The sequence below is a fragment of the Eptesicus fuscus genome, chromosome 12 (assembly GCF_027574615.1).
Source record: "Eptesicus fuscus isolate TK198812 chromosome 12, DD_ASM_mEF_20220401, whole genome shotgun sequence".
Lineage (NCBI taxonomy): Eukaryota > Metazoa > Chordata > Mammalia > Chiroptera > Vespertilionidae > Eptesicus > Eptesicus fuscus.
In genome coordinates, this window is record NC_072484.1 from 6259423 (window position 1) to 6268964 (window position 9542).

A 9542-nucleotide genomic window follows, 5' to 3' on the forward strand; every position below is an offset into this window, starting at 1 on the left:
CCCAAATCTCGTTGCTACGTAACAGAATATCACCTCATTCCTCATGTTCTTCCTTTTCTGCTTTTAGCCATTTGAAGCATCAACTACATGAAATAGAACATGGCATAGTCCAAAAGGGTGAAGGAAATTTGTAGTAGGTTATGCAAATTGGCGTGAGGCAATTTGGTCAAATTTTTAAAAGATATTTGTTGGTAATCTTCCATACTTAGAGGTAGAAAAGTTGTAAGTCTTCACAACGTTGCTATACAGTGGTGTATTACAATCAAAGCAACCTCAGTCGGAATATATATATATATTATTAGTAATACAGACACAAAAGCAGGCTTATAGCCTGTCCTATAAATTCAGCAAAGTCCCACCACTTCTCCTCCTTGGCATTGATAACACTGGGATGGATGATTCTTTGTTGGGGGTCTGTCCCTTGCATTGTAGGATGATGTTTAGCATCTTACCCTGGCCTTTGCTTACTTGATGCCAACCCTTCCTCCACCCTCTCCCCAAGCTGTGACAACCCAAACAGTATAGATAGCAGAAAGTCAATGAATACTTGCAGAAAGAATAAATGATTGTGGAAGGCATGCTAATATATTGGTAATCTAGCGAGTAAGCACGTTTCCTTGGTTTTGTGAGCTGGTCTATCAAATTAGAATCAAACCCAAGGAGAGGGTTCTGGGAACCTCTGATTTGTAGCCTGTAGGTGACACATATAACCACCTAGACTCAAGATTGGTGTCTGAAGTGGAGGGCGCTCTGTGGGACTGAGATATTGATCCATGGACTCTGATGCTGTCTCTAGGTAGACAGTGTCCGGATTGAGTTGAATTATCAGACACCCTGCTGGTGTCTGAGAATTCCTGTCTACACACACACACACACACACACACACACACACACACACACATTGGAATTTTGTCCAGGAATCCAAAAGACACTCTAAAATAAAGGATCTACATGCATTACTCAGAAACCCAACAACTGTGTAGCAGACGGTGCTGGGGAATGATCAGCTGAGACATGAGTAAGCATTTCTGTTCTGAGTGTGCTCAGAATTCAGGGTGCTCACACATACCCCCATTCTGAGCTCTTGTATTGGGATCCAGAGGTGCAGACACTAGGCTAACCCAATGGCTGTTTATTTTCCTAGTCTTCATACTGTGGTAGTTTCCATTCAGATGAAATAAGAATATCCAAACAGGGCCTAGGATTTAAACTCAATCCCTAAGAAAAACACTGACTAAAAAGGTATCCTCTGAACATAGAGTTTTCTATTTTTCAATGTTCTTTTGCAAATTCCTGTGGGGGATTTGTGTGTGCAGTAGAAAAAGTGTTTGAGACCAACCCAAATTGGGGTGACTTCTGAGAGCACTGAAAACCAGCTGGTTGTCAGTACCCCACTCTCCCTAAAGTCTTCACTGAGGAAGCTTGGCCTTTGCACACACGGATTGTGGGTATTAGCTGTTGATGATTAAATGTTGCCAAACAGCTGCCCTGCAAAAGAAGCCAACAGTGATGTGCCGGTTCAGCTCACTATTTGTAGTTGACACTTCTTTTGTTTTTTAAAATTAAATTAGAAAATACAAACAAGGTGCCTCCCTTTGTTTCTACCTTTTTTCCTGGGATAAATTGCTCCTACTTGTCTCATTTGAAATTCAAGGGATTGACAGGCTAAGTAAATTATTATAGTCAAGACAATGCACGAAGGTGAACAGACAAGTATTTATTCCAAATGTAACCCGGAATGAGTATAATATATTTGACTTGAATTCAGCAAATATTTAGCTCATGGTGCCTCTCAAAATTCCCCACAGTGGTCACCCTGAAATCAGTGCAGGGTAAACTGGAATCCAAGGTAAGGCAGAAGCTACTGGGGGCACATCTAAAATCACTTTGATCCCTCTATTATCTTTGGGGTGCCCAGGAATTTTATTCCCTTCCAGGAAAATGTCATGCATGTATAATAAATAGAGTGTTTACTCCTTCCCCAAATATTGTTGCATTGCCATTCCAGGAACATTTCACATGTTGACATACAGTTATACAAATACTCACACGTCCACCCATTTTAAGACCCCAGGAGAGCAACACAAAGACAAAGAAGCAGAGTCTTCCTTCAAGGTGCTTAAATCTGGTAGGATCCTTGCAGCTATTGGTGACTGAATACTTCGGTTCTGAGATCAACGCTTTGCCATGCATCATCTTATTTATTTCACCTTTACAGTAATTCTGCAAGATATGCATGAGGATGATTACTCATTTAATTTGATTAACCCTTTGTACTCGCTTGCTTTTTTCTCGATTCCTTTATTCTACTCAGGATTTAATTTTTTAAATACCCCAGATTTTACAAAGCGCGGCAGTAGAATAAAAAACTGGAGTTTCTTTTCATACAAACTTACTTATTTGGATTTTTTAATATTTCAAATTATTGATACATTCAAAGAGTATAAAAAGAGCTGCTACTGATGCTAACCGTGTCGAGTCACACTCGACATCCGAGTGCAAAAGGTTAAGACTGCTTCAAAGTGAGAATGCTTAGACAACTTGCGCAAAGTTGCAAAGTCAGGAAGTAGTAAAAGCAGCATTTGGACCCAGAGATTCCTACAGCAGAGGCCACCCTTGCACACTGGGCTCCTTATCTTCAATGTCCAGTGAAAGTGAAGAAATTCATTTATATATTAGGAAAACAGCACTAGAGCTGGTACTGATGTACTAAATCTCATTTTGAATATCCAAGAATCATATCCTTGTATAATGTGTGAATATTAAGCATACAGTTTAATGAGCTTTGGCAAGTGCTTACACCTATGCAATTCTTACTCTACAAGATTTCAACCATCATCACCTTCCCCAGAAAGTTTCTCTTCTGACGTATTCTTCCCCAGCAACTTCTATACCCCCAGTGAAACATCTGCTGTTGGATTTCTACTTCAATTGTATGGCCTGCTTGAAGACTTCTTATAAATGGACTCATGTGCCTGCTTTCAATCAGCATATTGTTTTCTTCAAAAATTTTTATTGATTTTTAGAGAGAAAGGAAGGAAGAGGGAGAGAGAGAAACATTGATGTGAGAGGGTAACATCAATCTGCTGCCTCCTGCGTGCCCTCCACTAGGAATCAAACCCTCAACCCGGGCATGTGCCCTGACTGGGAACTGCACTGACCACCTTTTGGTGCACAGGATGATGCTCAGCTAACTGAGCTGCACCGGCCCCGGCAGCATATTGTTTTTGAGATTCATTCATGTTATTCTGTGTGTCCATAGTTTCTTCATTTTTATTGCTATGTTCACACCCTCCTTCTCTAATTCTTCACAAACAAAGGAAGAGTTTGTATCTGCCTGTGGGACTCAACAGAAAGGCATCCATATGTCTTCAACATGATCTGGTCTATTCCTACACACATCCTTGCTGGCTCTGCTCTCCGAGCTCAAGGACTTGGCCACAATATCTGGTGGGTGAAGGACTGATGCACAAGCTAATGATGTGTGATTGTCTGGACCCAGAGAAAGCTAACTGTCTCTGAGCTTCCTTGACACTAATTGTTTCCATTAAGAAAGTTCTACATTTTCTGGCAAACAATTGAATCCATTAAATCTTCATGTTTGGAAAATATACATAGAAGGCAAACAAATCACTGAAAGAGGCCAACCACTGCTGGTGTGTTTAGGTCCAATGGTGCTGGGTTGTCACTCTGGTTCTCTAGACCCCAGCATGACTGTGTGCTGGGCTATCTCAGGCTTCTGTGAATCCCAGCCCAGTGCCCTAAAATGGAGTGGAATGGAGATGAGCAGGGTTTCAGGAAGATGCCAAAGGCTTTGGAGACAGTGGGGAAAGTTTGTGTGAGCATCAGTGGTGGCTCGAAGGTGGGAAGTTGGCTGAGTGTTTGGGGCACGTTAATTAAGCTGTCTTCATTAAGCTAATGATCATGTAGTGCAGTAGAGGGCTGTGATACTGTGCAGATAAATTGGGCTCAAATTAGAGAATTCCTGAAGGCCAGAGTGAGGAGTTTATACTTAATTTCATAGGCACTGGGGAGCCATTTTGAACACAGACTGTGAGCTGAATAACCCTTGAGAACAAATAATTTGGCAGAAAATTGTATTGTGAAACTGGAAGGAGGCAAGCGCTATGTTAAAACCTGAGCTATGGCAGCATACCGGCCTAAGAAGGAAGGTGTGAGTTTATTTTTTGTTGGAAGAATTTCTTTGGGTCTTTTTTCTCATGGTGTGTGTGTGTGTGTGTGTGTGTGTGTGTGTGTGTGTGTGTGTATGTGTGTAATGGACCGAAAACTAGCTATTTTGCAGGTTTTAAGCATATTTTAACCTCGCTGTATTCAGCCCTTTACATTTGCTCCATTCTAGACCTTAAGCCAAGGCACAAGAAAACCCAATTAGGCTAGTAATAGCTTTGGACTAAATTATATTAACTATTAAGAGGACATAATTTATACATAGTCAGCATGTATAATTCTCACTATGGAGAAAACCCCGAAATGCTAACTTGATATTAAAACCCGAGAGAACACAAATCTGCATAATATAATCAAATCACTTTTATTGTGAGGTTGAGATAGGTGGCGGGTAGTGGAGTTATTACAGAAACAAACTGTGCCAAAGTCCTTTCCAATCGGCGCATGAGAATTGGGGAAAATCAGTTTCTTGGTTTGGAGGCAACAGGCATGATTAGAAATAAACTGTAATTAAAATAAGAAACGTACACACATTCACTTTCATCTTTTCAAGAGATGGAAGAATACTATTGGAAAAGCTAAAACAAGACTCTTTACATTCAGGGTAATTATATTACAACAAGAGTGCATAAAATTTTAAGGAGAAAAGAAACTGAGAATGTTTTCCAACTTTACTTATTTTTTTCTATTCTACTTTTAAATTTGTTCTGAATCTGCCTCTAGAATGATGGGAACTTGAAATAAAACATAATAAGAGGGTAATATGCAAATAGACCGAATGGCAGAACAACCAAACAGCTAATCAAAGTGTAATATGCTAATGATATGCTAAGGCTGCTCAACTGCTCGCTATGACATTCACTAACAACCAAGGGACAAACAGTTGACCAGTCGACCAGTGGCTATGATGTGCACTGACCACCAGGGGGCAGATGCTCTGACCAATAGGTTAGCTTGCTGCTGGGGTCCAGCCAATTGGGACTGAGGGAGATGGGCCAGACACATCCTGGTGCCCTCCTGTGGTCCCTCCCTGGGCCTGATTGTGCACCGGTGGGGTCCTCAGCTTGACCTGCACCCTTTCACAATCTGGGACCCCTCGGGGTATGTTGGAGAGCCAGTTTCAGCCTGATCCTGCAGGCTATTCCCCTTGGGAGGGTTACAGAGGCTGGGCTCATGGCAGGTGAGTGCTGCTGCAGCAGTGTGAGCCCCTCTCGATCAGGACTGATTGGGCACAGTGGGGCCGGGATGAGCGGGAGCGGGAGGTAGGAGCTGCAGGTGGTGTTGGACTGCGTGTTCCGGCTCAATCCCTGCAGGCCACCCAGAGGGACCCAACCTATGCACAAATTTGTGAACCGGGCCTCTAGTCAATTATGATTGTCATCATTATCACTATAATCACATATGTTTGTTTTCTCATGTTTTTGTGATAGGACTTATAATGAAGTATAAGGTACATGGTTCCAATATAAATATATACATGGAAAAATCACTAATAATACAAGATAGCATAGAATAAATATTAAATATCTACTATTTATATTAAGTATCACATCTGTATCTCCAGAAAAATGGGTGAGGCATTTCCTCAGCAGGATACAATAAAGATGGTGACTAAAGACAGTATTGTCTCCAGCGGTCAAAACTCAGCAGGTTTAATAAGCTCCACCTCTGATGTCTGAGGGTTATTCAAGATCTAAGTGAAGAAGTTTAATTAGTGCCTTTTATAAAACTCTACTAGAGGCCCAGTGCATGATTGAATCATGCACGTGTAGGGTCCCCTACACGCTTTCGCTTTCAATCACGGGGGAGCTAGGGGCCTGTCCGCTGGTGCACCAGGTGAAGGAGGCTTCTGAAAGGCCTGGTGCCTGAGCGGAAAGGCATCCAGCTCCCACGCTTTTGCTTTTGACTGTGGGGAGCTGGGTGCCTGTCCCCTGGTGCCTGAATGGACAGGCACCCAGCTCCCATGCTTTCGCTTTCGATCACTGGTGCACCAGGCCTTTCAGAAGCCTCTGGCATGGCGGAGGCTTCTGAAAGGCCTGGTGCCTGAGTGGATAGGCACCCAGCTCCCACGCTTTTGTTTTTGATTGCGGGGAGCTGGGTGCCTGTCCGCTGGTGCACCAGGCCATTCAGAAGCCTCCGGCGCGTGGAGGCTTCTGAAAGGCCTGGTGCCTGAGTGGACAGGCACCCAGCTCCCCCGCTTTTGATGGTCCGCGTGGCGGGATGTGAGCTCGCTGCTCCAGAGGCCCCTTCTGTGCCGCAGCACAGCCATGGTGCAGACGCTGAGCTCGCGCTGCCGCTGGCGACGCAGCTCAGCGTCCCACCGGCCCAATCAGCTACCCCGGCCACCCCGAGTCCTGCCCCCCCCCCCCCCCCCCCGCGCCTCCTGGTCAATCGTGGGCATAGCAAAGGTATGGTCAATTTTCATATTTGTCTATTATTAGGTAGGATTGTTTTCATCACGAAGCAGTCCAGAGTGTTGCTTTGATGTTAGGCTGACTTTAGCATGAGTTCTGGCTCTATGACCCTCAGAAAGTTGCTTAATCATTCTGAGCAGTGGTTTCCTCATCTGAAAACTAGGAAAAATCGAGGTCTAACTCATGGGATTTTGGTGATACATAAGTGAGATAGTGAAAAGTAAGCACAGTGACTAGCGCATAGTAAGCACTCAATAACTATTTATCATCATCATCATCATCACAAGAATTTGTGTGTGTTAAACTTTGTTAGATGTTAAAGAGGGTTTGGAAAGAGATTTCATTGACATAGGGTGATGTCCAGTTGGACTGGGCTTCACAATATTTGGGCTCAGATATAATTTACTCATAGGCATTTAGATTTGTCCAGTTTTTAACAATGAAAAATATGCCACAATGAACATTCCTGTAAATATTTTAATGCATCACAAGACATATTTCTATATGATAGTTTCATGACATTAAAATTTGGGGACTGTATTGGTCTCTTTTGTTTTAGGTTCAAATGAGAAACTCTTATTAAGCTTGCTTCAGTGAAAATATTTATTATATTTTCCTGCATACTGTTAAAATACTATGGCTTTTACATGGTATATGCTGATTCTAGTAAGTCCTTTCTCTTTTTTATCAAAATAATTTTGCTGCTTCTCCTATATTTATTCTTTAGATGAACTTTGAGATCAATCAATTTCTATGGAGGCTTTATGGGAATTTTATTGAACTGGTATTGTGAGATTAATTATTAATTTTGGAAGAATGGATAGATTTGCAATATTGAATTTCTTTCATCTTAAGTTTTCTTCAGCAAATCTTTATGGTTTCTTCTTGTAGCTTTGAATTTTTTTAAAGTTCACTTCTAGATATTTGATATGCAACGATAATCTTTTCCATAGTAAAAATTAATTGGTTAAAATGAGTATATAGAAAATATATTGAATTTTAATATTGTTAACCTTTAAGTCAAAACAATATAAACCAATAAAAATAGCAAATAATCAAATAAAATTTGTAATCTGTAAGTATATTATATTTAGTGTCTTTTTAAATATTCACAAAAATTTGACAGTTATAGTTATTTCTATTTTCATATTTTACCTGCAAAAGGTATGAAGCTTAGAGAGATTATCAAATGCCCACAGTCACACAGACAGTGGCTGGTGTGTGGATCATGTTTTGTGGACGAAAAAGGGCCACATGCAACCTGACAAGCTCAGGAAAGGCCTACATAGTGTCTTGCAAACTCAGAGACCTAAAGTAATCACAAAGGATGATCTGAAATTAAACTTTAACTAAAAGCAGTTATGTTGGGTAGTCACCTCCTAGGCAAGTATCTTCACTGACAAGGTCAACCTTCACCTTTACTGAGCCTATTGTCTTTTTGCATCTATAATAACATATGCTTGAAATGTCTGGGTAACTTGTAACTTCCTTTTTTCTGGACCCCTTGAGGCACAACCTAATGTGCTTGGGTGCCAATAAATGCCAATTTTTTCATTGTTATTGTTATCTTGTTAATTGTTGACTGTTGGCTATCCTGCACCCACTTAAGTATGTGTTTATCATTTTACTTTTTATTCAATCCCAGGTGTTTCCCCTGCTTTGCTTTCTCCTGCCTCTCTAATCTATCACCAATGGATTTTATGTAACCCACCTACGTCCCCTCCTTTGATTGCAATGTATAAAATTAGATGAGAAACCGCCATTCTCTGGAGCATTATCCCATTCCCTTGAGATACTGTTTCTCGGCAATTGTTGACAGCTTGGCTCAAATAAACTCACAAAAATTCTTTACGGGTTTGAATGTTTTTACCTTAACATTTAAACACTGGTCTATGATATATCTTTTTATTTAGGACATAAAGAGCATTTCTAAGAAATCTAGTTGGATTATTTAGGACACAAAGATCATTTCTAAGAAATACAACTGGATTAACATTCATTCAGTGATATCTTCTGACAAACTGGGAGTTTATGTTTATAGATGATTAACCTCATCAGTTAGGTAGGATTCCACTTTTTCACCCTTGGGGTGTGGTCCCAGCACCTTCTTGTCGACCAAGGCTTAAGGGGGATTTCTAATACAGCTACTATTTTAAAATTCTCTTAGTCAAAAATATCTTCTCTCCTAAAATCATAATCCCTGCAAAAGTGTTGGTTTTATTCAAGTAAAAAAAGGTTTCTATGCAGAAATGCATCAACAATATTAATGTTTCTGAAGAAGACGATGTTTGGCAGGGGAGTGGACATAATCCTATATAATAAAGAGATAATATGCAAATTAACCTTCATGCCCTCACAAGATAGCTGCCTACGAACAGGCCAGCAAGGGCGTTAGTGAGGACCAAACGACTGAACAGCAGGCTGCATGGGGCGACCAGGCTGGAGGGAGTGGCTGTGAGGGGCAACTAGGCTGGCGGGGGTGGGGGGGGCAGTTAGGGGTGACCAGGTCAGCAGGAGGGGGGAAGTTGGGGGTGACCAGGCTAGCAGGGGGGCAGTTGGGGGCAACCTGGCCGGCAGGGAGGGGGCAATTGGGGGTGACCTGGCCAGCAGCAGGGGGCAGTTAGGGGCTACCAGGCTGGCAGGCAGGTGAGTGATTAGGAGCCAGCAGTCCAGGATTGTGAGAGGGATGTTCGACTGCCAGTTTAGACTTGATCTAAAGGGGTCCCGGATTTGGAGAGAGTGCAGGCTGGGCTGAGGTCCCCGCCCCCCCCCCCCACCCGGTCATGCATGAAGTTCGTGTATCGAGCCTGTAGTAGTGTATAGAATCCTAAAGAAAGCCAGAGAGACTACTCAGAAACCACTTCATGTGAGCAAAAATAAATCACAGCAACTCCGTGAAACTAATTAAAAAAACTGTACATCTACTATGGCCCATCTGGT